Here is an 11,427-nt window from a genome sequence, read left to right as displayed (position 1 = left end):
TCTTGGTCTGCCAGCTTCCCAGTTAAAGTCTCTTCCTTGTCTCAACATTTCATCTCTTGGATTCATTGGCCTATCAGATGGGCGAGCAGAGCAAGCTTGGATTTGGTAACAATAGCACTAATGCTGGTATGAGTAGTTGGTTGTGGAAGGTATCTGTGAAGGCTTGCTGCCTGAATGATTGGTTGTGGGGCTATTTACTGGGTGGGACAGAGAGAAGGAAGTGAGAAACATTGCTGATGGTGGAGAAAGAAAAGAGAAAGCTAATTGTCTGGGGATCTGTTCAGTTTTAAGCTTCTTGTGGAATGTTCAGAATGAGATTTCTATTTGACTAAATAGGTGAATATCCCCGGAGAAGATATCTGGGCTGAACTGAGCTCAAAATTAATAACTTATCACCATGCTGGTAATGTGAAAATATAAGAGGTAAGCCAGATTGTGTGTGTATTGTGAAGATGCTAAAGACCAACTTTTAAGAGATCCCTAAGATGAGGGGATGTACCAAGGAAGAGTATGCTGTAATCAAACCTGGAATGATATTGGAGTTAGAGACAACCCAGAGCACATGTCCTAGAAGCAAAAAAGAAGAGGAAATTTTGAGGGGTTATTGTACTATTAATGGCAAAAATTAAAGAGGCAAATAATAAAGGCAAATAATAAAAGTAGTACTAGTACCCCTTGTATTTGACATTTAGAAGACCATTGTAGTATAATGGAAAGATAGATGCTTAATGCGTAATAATAGACTTTTTTACATAGATGGAAATTGTGGGAGTTGAACAGAATGTGATGGTGTTATATTACAAATGAAGTGATCATTACTTAAGTTATTTAAAGTCTGTTTTCCTTTTGGCATAAATACTCATAACCTTTTTGAACCAAATCACTGAAGCAAGTACTCCATAATTTTGGATCAGATAGAGCATCATTTAGTATGTCTTATAATTTTTTTAAAAAAAGGCAAAACAATATGAGGCACCATTTTGTTTTAATTCATGGATCTGACTGTAATTTTTAATTAATGTCCAAAGTTGTCAAGAGTATAAGAAAACAAGAATTTTCACATTTTATTTCTTAAAGAAAAATTGATATCTAGAAGAGCAATTTGATGGCATCAAATTCAAATATTTTATTTCCAGAAACTTTATTTATCCTCAGTAAAATTAAATAATATATGACAAATGTTTTCAATGATATATTAAATATCACATATTGTATAATATGTATGATCCTTATTAATCTATATTTATTACATGTATCTATACAGAGACTGGAGAAGGAAATGGCAACCCACTCCAGTATTCTTGCCTGGAGAATCTCATGGACAGAGGAGCCTGGTGGGCTACAGTCCATGAGGTCGCAAAGAGTCGGACACGACTGAATGACTGAGCATGCCTACAGAGATATCTACTGAACCATTTTAGAAATAGCAAAATTTTAGAATTAATCTAAATTAAATTCCCATTCATAAGTTATGACCTGTTTAGTCAAAAGTATTCCTCAGCCTTAGAAGAATTAGTGTAGCCTTTTTTGCTTTAATATTTATTTATTTATTCATTCATTCGGCAGCCCCAGGGTCTTAGTTTCAGCATGTGGGATCTTTAGTTGCAGCGTGTGGAATATTTAGTTGTGGCATATGAGCTCTTAGAGACATGCAGACTCTTAGTTGTAGCATGGGAGATCTAGTTCCCTGACCAGGGATCCAACCCAGGACCCCTGCATTGGGGACATGGAGTCTTAGACACTGGACCATCAGGGAAGTCCTTAGTGTAGCCTTAAGTGTTGAAACCTTAAAAATCCTCCAAGATAAATTCAGCATTTTTTAAAGAAATTGAAAAATGGTGTGTAGGTTAATTTGTATACATTTTAAGTATATATGTGTGTGTGTGTGTGTGTGTGTGTGTGTGTGAAGGCTTCCTGGGTGGCAATAGTGGTAAAGAACCCACCTGCCAGTGCAGGAGATGTAAGAGATGTGGGTTGCATTACTGGGTCAGGAAGATCACCTGGAGGAGGTTATGGCAATCCATTCCAGTATTCTTGCCTAGAGAATCCCTTGGACAGAGGAGACTGGCGGGCAACAGTCCATAGAGTCACAAAGAGTTGGACAGGACTAAAGCAACTTGGTGCACACAAGGATATTTGAATATAAATAGGAGAGAATTCTACTTTTAATTACATAAACTTTCTATGTAGTTTCAACCCTTTAATATGTGTTTACACTGAATTTTTTCAAATACAGTGCATGACAGCTTTATTATTTATTTGTTTTTAATTAGAGGATACTTACTTTGCAATATTGTGATGGCTTTTGCCATACATCAACATGAATCAGGCATAGGCACACATGTGTCTCCTCCCTCTTGAACCCCCTTCCCGTCTCCCTCCCTACCACACCCCTTTTGGTGGTGACAGTGCACAGGCTTTGGTTTTCCTGTGTCATGCATCAAGCTCCCACTGGCTATCTGCTTTGCATTTGGTAATGTATATGTTTCAATGCTATTCTCTTAAATCATCCTACCCTCTCCATCCCCCACTGTCCAAAGTCTGTTCTTTATATCTGTGTCTCCTTTGCTCCTCTGCATATAGAATAGTCAGTACCATCTTTCTAGATTCCATATATATGCATTAATATATGATATTTATCTTTCTTTTTCTGACTTACTTCACTCTGTATAATAGGCTTTAGGTTCATCCATCTCATTAGAACTGAAATGCATTCCTTTTTATAGACAGTTTATTTTTTATAAAAATTACAAATCTGGTCTTCTCATGCTAATTTTTCACAATAATAGGTACATTGAAGATACGAATACTAGACTGCTATCATTACACCTTTTATCCTTTTATAGTAGTTGAAGATTTTTAACTTTTAAAAAGTTTTCTTTAACTTTTTACTCTGTAAACAGAAAATAGTTATGATCTATAGTGCATAAACAAAGTATGAATCCCAACATTTATTTAATAAATATTGGAAAAACTTATTATGTGTACTGGGCAGGCACTGTTACTTATGGTTACACCAGTACCTAAACAAAGTCCCTGTACTCATGGCATTTATGAATGGAAAAATCAGAAACCAAACCACATATTAATAAAGTGCCCGGTGATGACAAGTGTGATGAAAAATTATGAAACAGAGTGAACAGTAAAAGAATGATCAGGGTGGAGAGATTTTATTTTAGTTTTTAAAAATATTTCTTTCTTTATTTGGCTGTTCCAGGTCTTAGTTGCTGCATGTGGGATCTAGTTCCTTGATCAGGGGTCCAACCTGCAGCCCCTGCATTGAAAATGTGCAGTCTTGACTACTGGACCACCAGGCAAGTCCTGAGAGAAGATTTTAGACAGTGTGCTCAGGGAATGCACCTCTCAGCCACCTGAGATCTAAATGAAGAGAGAAAGGAAGTCGTGGAAGCTCCAGGAGATGTGTGATTCAGGTAGGGAAAGAAGTGCAAAAGTCCTTAGGTGAAAGGGAAGTGGTGCTAGGATGGATTCAACTTAGCAGAGAGTAATAAGAGAGAGGACTGGGCCAGATGAAGTAGAGCTTTGGAAGCTATGGATAAAGGTTTGAATTTTATTCTTCGTGTGATTAGAGAGTTTTACAAAGGGATGATGTGGTCTGGTTAGGCTTTAAGAGGACATTTTGTTCTAGTAAGCAAAAAGTGAATTGGGGCAAAAGGCAAAGGAGAAATCAAGACCAGTTAGGAAGCTATTGAAATTGTCTGGGGTGAGCAGTGGTGAGTCAAACTAGACTGATGGCTCTCTTTCAGCACACCTCCACTGCACGCTGGCCTTACCTACGTTACAGAACTCATCACTGTCATGACAGCATTAGGGTTAGTGTCCGCTGCTATTCCTCTCTGTAACCCCAGATACAAACCAGGGGGATCAGCAATGGGATATAGTGAAGAGGGTAGTTAGGAGAAACATTCTGAAGGAAAAAAAATGATACAAATAATACTGCTGAAACAGGAATCGTTAACTGGGAACCCATGGAAATCTGTGAGACCTTGTGCAAAGTGTATGCATATGGGTATCTTTCATGGAGATGACCCATAGATCAGAAGGACCCTTTGTCAGAATCTCAAAGAAGCCTGAAACTCTTAAAGAAAACAAAATAGCTAAGTGTCATTAATTGAAAAAGTGGTATTTCCATTTATAGCATCGTATTTCTGAATGGTAGTATCAGATATCTGGTATTACTTGGCACCATCTCCAACTTTTAAAATTTATTTTAATATAAAATAAATGATTTTAAATAAAATTAAAAAATAAGTATTTATTTATTTATTTGGCTGCACTGGGTCTTTAGTTGTGGCATATGGGATCTAGTTCCCTGACCATGGATCAAACTTGCATTGGGAGCATGGAGTCTTCCCTACTGGCCAACCAGGGAAGTCCCATCTCCAACTTTTAAACAATTACAATTATTATTATTATTTTTTTGCAATTTCTTAGAGTCTTATGATGGTATGTGTGTAGTACAAGTGATTAAAAAATCTTAGTCAAGTGAATTGAATATGAGAATTTCCCAGTTATTAGAGCATTAATATTTGAACACTGTTCCTCATTTTTTTAAAGTATTTCCTTAACATATAAGAAAGAGAAAGTGAAACAAATATTGTACACATAGAAAAATATAGATAGGAAATCATGAGGAAAATCCTAGCTTTCTTAATAATGAAGAAACTCAAGTTGGAATATCACGAGGTTCTACTGTATTTGTTAAATTAGCAAAACTAACCCAGTGATTCTTTTTTAAGCACTGGCAGGATTAGGGAGTAAGAAGGGCACCAACACATGACTCCTGGCTTTGTAAATTGGCCAGTCCTTCTGGAGAGCAACCTGGTAAGGGTTGGGGATGATAAAACTGTTCATATGTTCAAATGTTTGATCCAATCATTTGTTTTAGCAATCTCAGTAATGGGATTATCAACCAAAGGAATATGTTTATAGCTTATTATGCCAAAATGAATACTAATAGAGAAAATGAAGTATTAACCTAAATAGCAATAGTGATCTAGACAAGGATTCAATATTTAGTGGCATGCATATAATGTATAAGCTAGTGGAATTAAAGTATATGGAACTATTTATATAAAATAATAGTGAGCTAAACACACAATATGCCAACAAATTAGGAAAACTCAGCAGTGGCCACAGGACTGGAAAAGATCTGTTTTCATTCCAATCCCAAAGAAAGGCAATGCCAAAGAATGCTCAAACTACCACACAATTGAACTCATCTCACATGCTAGTAAAGTAATGCTCAAAATTCTCCAAGCCAGGCTTCAGCAATACGTGAACCGTGAACTTCCTGATGTTCAAGCTGGTTTTAGAAAAGGCAGAGGAACCAGAGATCAAATTGCCAACATCTGCTGGATCATGGAAAAAGCAAGAGAGTTCCAGAAAAACATCTATTTCTGCTTTATTGACTATGCCAAAGCCTTTGACTGTGTGGATCACAATAAACTGTGGAAAATTCTGAAAGAGATGGGAATACCAGAACACATGACCTGCTTCTTGAGAAATCTGTATGCAGGTCAGGAAGCAAGTTAGAACTGGACATGGAAACAATAGACTGGTTCCAAATAGGAAAAGGAGTACGTCAAGGCTGTACATTGTCACTCTGCTTATCTACCTCCTATGCAGAGTACATCATGAGAAACACTGGACTGGAAGAAACACACGCTGGAATCAAGATTGCTGGGAGAAATATCAATAACCTCAGACATGCAGATGACACCACCCTTATGGCAGAAAGTGAAGAGGAGCTAAAAAGCCTCTTGATGAAAGTGAAAGAGGAGAGTGAAAAAGTTGGCTTAAAGCTCAACATTCAGAAAACGAAGATCATGGCATCTGGTCCCATCACTTCATGGGAAATAGATGGGGAAACAGTGGAAACAGTGTCAGACTTTATTTTGGGGGGCTCCAAAATCACTGCAGATGGTGACTGCAGCCATGAAATTAAAAGACACTTACTCCTTGGAAGAAAAGTTATGAGCAACCTAGACAGCATATTAAAAAGCAGAGACATTACTTTGCCAACTGAGGTCCGTCTAGTCAAGGCTATGGTTTTTCCAGTAGTCATGTATGGATGTGAGAGTTGGACTGTGAAGAAGGTTGAGTGCCGAAGAATTGATGCTTTTGAACTGTGGTGTTGGAGAAGACTCTTGAGAGTTCCTTGGACTGCAAGGAGATCCAACCAGTCCATTCTGAAGGAGATCAACCCTGGGATTTGTTTGGAGGGAATGATGCTAAAGCTGATACTCCAGTACTTTGGCCACCTCATGTGAAGAGTTGACTTATTGGAAAAGAGTCTGATGCTGGGAGGGATTGGAGGCAGGAGAAGAAGGGGACGACCGAGGATGAGATGGCTGGATGGCATCACTGACTCGATGAACGCGAGTCTGAGTGAACTCCGGGAGTTGGTGATGAACAGGGAGGCCTGAGCGACTGAACTGAACTCAAACACAGATGTTGACCAATTGCAATTGTGTAAAACACTTTTGTACACTGCTAAAAGTGAGACGACATGATGCAGTTATATAACTAATTGATAATTGCAGAGGTCTATTTTTCTGTTCTAAGTTCAGTTCAATTCAGTTCAGTCGCTCAGTCGTGTCCAACTCTTTGCGACCCCATGAATGGCAGCACGCCAGGCCTCCCTGTCCATCACCAGCTCCCGGAGTTCACTCAGACTCATGTTCATTGAGTCAGTGATGCCATCCAGCCATCTCATCCTCTGTCGTCCCCTTCTTCTCCTGCCCCCAATCCCTCCCAGCATCAGAGTCTTTTCCAATGAGTCAACTCTTTGCATGAGGTGGCCAGTGTACTGGAGTTTGGGCTTTAGCATCATTCCTTCCAAAGAAACCCCAGGACTGATCTCCTTCAGAATGGACTGGTTGGATCTCCTTGCAGTCCAAGGAACTCTCAAGAGTCTTCTCCAACACCACAGTTCAAAAGCATCAATTCTTCAGCGCTCAGCCTTCTTCACAGTCCAACTCTCACATCCATACATGACTACTGGAAAAACCATAGCCTTGACTAGACGGACCTCAGTCGGCAAAGTAATGTCTCTGCTTTTGAATATACTATCTAGGTTGCTCATAACTTTTCTTCCAAGGAGTAAGTGTCTTTTAATTTCATGGCTGCAGTCACCATCTGCAGTGATTTTGGAGCCCCCCAAAATAAAGTCTGACACTGTTTCCACTGTTTCCCCATCTATTTGCCATGAAGTGATGGGACCAGATGCCATAATCCTTGTTTTCTGAATGTTGAGCTTTAAGCCAACTTTTTCACTCTCCTCTTGCACTTTCCTCAAGAGGCTTTTTAGTTCCTCTTCACTTTCTGCCATAAGGGTGGTGTCATCTGCATATCTGAGGTTATTGATATTTCTCCTGGCAATCTTGATTCCAGCGTGTGTTTCTTCCAGCCCAGCGTTTCTCATGATGTACTCTGCATAGGAGGTAGATAAACAGGGTGACAATATACAGCCTTGATGTACTCCTTTTCCTATTTGGAAGCACTGTGTTGTTCCATGTCCAGTTCTAACTGTTGCTTCCTGACCTGCATATAGGTTTCTCAAGAGGCAGGTCATGTGATCTGGTATTCCCATTTCTTGAAGAATTTTCCACAGTTTATTGTGATCCACACAGTCAAAGGCTTTGGCACAGTCAATAAAGCAGAAACAGATGTTTTTCTGGAACTCTCTTACTTTTTCCATGATCCAGCGGATGTTGGCAATTTGACCTCTGGTTCCTCTGCCTTTTCTAAAACCAGCTTGAACATCAGGAAGTTCACGGTTCACGTATTGCTGAAGCCTGGCTTGGAGAATTTTGAGCATTACTTTACTAGCATGTGAGATGAGTGCAATTGTGCAGTAGTTTGAGCATTCTTTGCCATTGTCTTTCTTTGGAATTGGAATGAAACAGACCTTTTCCAGTCCTGTGACCACAGCTGAGTTTTCCAAATTTGCTGGCATATTGAGTGCAGCACTTTTACAGCATCATCTTTCAGTATTTGAAACAGCTCAACTGGAATTCCATCACCTCCACTAGCTTTGTTCGTAGTGATGCTTTGTAACACCCACTTGACTTCACATTCCAGGATGTCTGATTCTATGTTAGTGATCACACCATCATGATTATCTGAGTCATGAAGATCTTTTTTGTACAGTTCTTCCGTGTATTCTTACCACCTCTTCTTAATATCTTCTGCTTCTATTAGGTCCAGACCATTTCTGTCCTTTATCGAGCCCATCTTTGCATGAAATGTTCCCTTGGTATCTCTAATTTTCTTGAAGAAATCTCTAGTCTTTCCCATTCTGTTGTTTTCCTCTATTTCTTTGCACTGATCGCTGAGGAAGGCTTTCTCATCTCTTCTTGCTATTCTCTGGAACTCTGCATTCAGATGTTTATATCTTTCCTTTTCTCTTTTGCCTTTCACCTCTCTTCTTTTCACAGCTATTTGTAAGGCCTCCCCAGACAGCCATTTTGGTTTTTTGCATTTCTTTTCCATGGGGATGGTTTTGATCCCTGTCTCCTGTACAATGTTACAAACCTCATTCCATAGTTCATCAGGCACTCTATCTATCAGATCTAGGCCCTTAAATCTATTTCTCACTTCCACTGTATAATCATAAGGGATCTGATTTAGGCATACCTGAATGGTCTAGTGGTTTTCCCTACTTTCTTCAATTTCAGTCTGAATTTTGTAATAAGGAGTTCATGATCTGAGCCACAGTCAGCTCCTGGTCTTGTTTTTGTGGACTGTATAGAGTTTCTCCATCTTTGGCTGCAAAGAATATAATCAATCTGATTTCAGTGTTAACCATGGTGATGTCCATGTGTAGAGTCTTCTCTTGTGTTGTTGGAAGAGGGTGTTTGCTATGACCAGTGCACTTTCTTTGCAAAACTCTGTTAGTGTTTGCCCTGCTTCATTTTGTACTCCAAGACCAAATTTCCCTGTTACTCCAGGTGTTTCTTGACTTCCTACTTTTGCATTCCAGTCCCCTATAATGAAAAGGACATCTTTTGGGGGTGTTAGTTCTAAAAGGTTGTAGGTCTTCATAGAACCGTTCAACTTCAGCTTCTTCAGCGTTACTGGTTGGGGCATAGACTTGGATAACTGTGATACTGAATGGTTTGCCTTGGAGACGAACAGAGATCATTCTGTAGTTTTTGAGATTGCATCCAATTATGGCATTTCGGACTCTTTTGTTGACCATGATGGCTACTCCATTTCTTCTGAGGGATTCCTGCCCGCAGTAATAGATATAATGGTCATCTGAGTTAAATTCACCCATTCCAGTCCATTTTAGTTCGCTGATTTCGAGAATGTCGACATTCACTCTTGCCATCTCTTGTTTGACCACTTCTAATTTGCCTTGATTCATGGACCTGACATTCCAGGTTCCTATGCAATATTGCTCTTTATAGCATTGGACCTTGCTTCTGTCACCAGTCACATCCACAGCTGGATATTGTTTTTGCTTTGGCTCCATCCCTTCATTCTTTCTGGAGTTATTTCTCCACTGATCTCCAGTAGCATATTGGGCACCTACTGACCTGGGGAGTTCCTCTTTCAGTATCCTATCATTTTGCCTTTTCATACGGTTCATGGGGTTCTTAAGGCAAGAATACTGAAGTGGTTTGCCATTCCCTTCTCCAGTGGACCACATTCTGTCAGACCTCTCCACCATGACCCGCCCGTCTTGGGTTGCCCTGAGGGCATGTCTTGGTTTCATTGAGTTAGACAAGGCTGTGGGCCTAGTGTGATTAGATTGACTAGTTTTCTGTGAGTATGGTTTCAGTGTGTCTGCCCTCTGATGCCCTCTTGGAACACCTACCATCTTACTTGGGTTTCTTTTACCTTGGGTATGGGGTTTCTCTTCACGGCTGCTCCAGCAAAGAACAGCTGCTGCTCCTTACCTTGGAAGGGGGGTATCTCCTCACCGCCACCCTTCCTGACCTTCAACGTGGGATAGCTCCTCTAGGCCATCCTGCCCCGTCACAGCCACCGCTCCTCGGGTTGCTCCTCCCTGCCGCCGCCCCTGGCTTTGGGTGCGAGGTGGCTTCTCCCGGCCGCCCCTGGCCTCAGACACGGGGTAGCTCCTCTCAGCCACTGCCCCGACTTCGGACTTGGGTAGCTCCTCTTAAGCGCGAGCGGCTGCGACCCGGCACACTAAAATGAATGTTAAATGTTCAAAGTCACATACACTCACACACAGAGCATCACCTGGGGAGGGGGTGGAATCCAGTATTATGTTTAACAGGTTCTGGACCCAGACAGCTTAGTTGAAGTCCTAGTTTCCTTAGTTCTGTGATCTTGAGCAAAAATTCATTTGCTTATTTATTGCCTCTAGGTCTCATTTGCAAACTGAAGATCACAGTGCTACCATCTTCATAAACTTGTTGTAAGCCTTAAAAGAGATTACTGCAAAGTGTTTGGCAAATAGCAAGTGCTAAATATGTTTTAAGTAACATTATTATTGTATAGTTTGATCAATCATGTGCATATTAATTCCTTTGTCTCGGGCTCTTTTCTTACAACTTGATAAATGGCCCATCTCCCTGACTAGTTTGTATTAAGCAGGGACTATATCTTATAATTGGGCTTCCCAGGTGGCACTAGTGATAAAGAACCTGCTTGCCAATGCAGGAGACTTAAGAGACGTGGATTCAGTCCCTAGGTCGGGAAGATCCCTTGCAGGAGGGCATGGCTACCAACTCCAGTATTCTTGCCTGCAGAATCCCATGCACAGAGGAGCCTGGTGGATTATAATCCATAGGGTTGCAAAGGGTCAGACACAACTGAAGTGGTTTAGCACACACACTCTCACTCATGCACACAGGCACACACACATCTTATAAATATCCTGTGTATTCTGTCTGTAGTACCTAGATATCTGTAGGCATTATCTGTAGTAGTTATCTGTGGTACCTAGTGCAAGGTAACTTGCACATAAACATAATAAGTATCTAGTGTGTGCATGCTACATTGCTTCAGTCATGTCTGACTCTTTGCGACTCTTTGGACCGTAGCCCACCAGGCTTCTCTGTCCATGGGATTACCCTCAGCGAGAATACTACAGTGGGTTGCCATCTCCTTCTCCAAAATATCTAGTTCAGTTCAGTTCAGTTCAGTCACTCAGTCATGTCCGACTCTTTGCGATGCCATAAATCGCAGCATACCAGGCCTCCCTGTCCATCACCAACTCCTGGAGTTAGTAAGTTTCTCCTTTCTTAAGGATGAACAGTTCTCCACTAACATTATACTTCTAAATGAAGGGTTTTTCCTAAGGAACACTCACCCTGTGAGACTGTATGCTGGTTACTATCCTCTTGTTTGTTGAAATCCTATCCTTATTTTACCCCAAGGAAGGCAAGACCAGTGGATCTCAGCAGCAGGAAATGTGGTTGGAACATGGGA

The sequence above is a fragment of the Capricornis sumatraensis genome, chromosome 6, assembly GCF_032405125.1.
Source record: "Capricornis sumatraensis isolate serow.1 chromosome 6, serow.2, whole genome shotgun sequence".
NCBI lineage: Eukaryota > Metazoa > Chordata > Mammalia > Artiodactyla > Bovidae > Capricornis > Capricornis sumatraensis.
The sequence above is the reverse complement of the archived record's forward strand: the minus strand, read 5'-3'. Positions refer to the sequence as shown.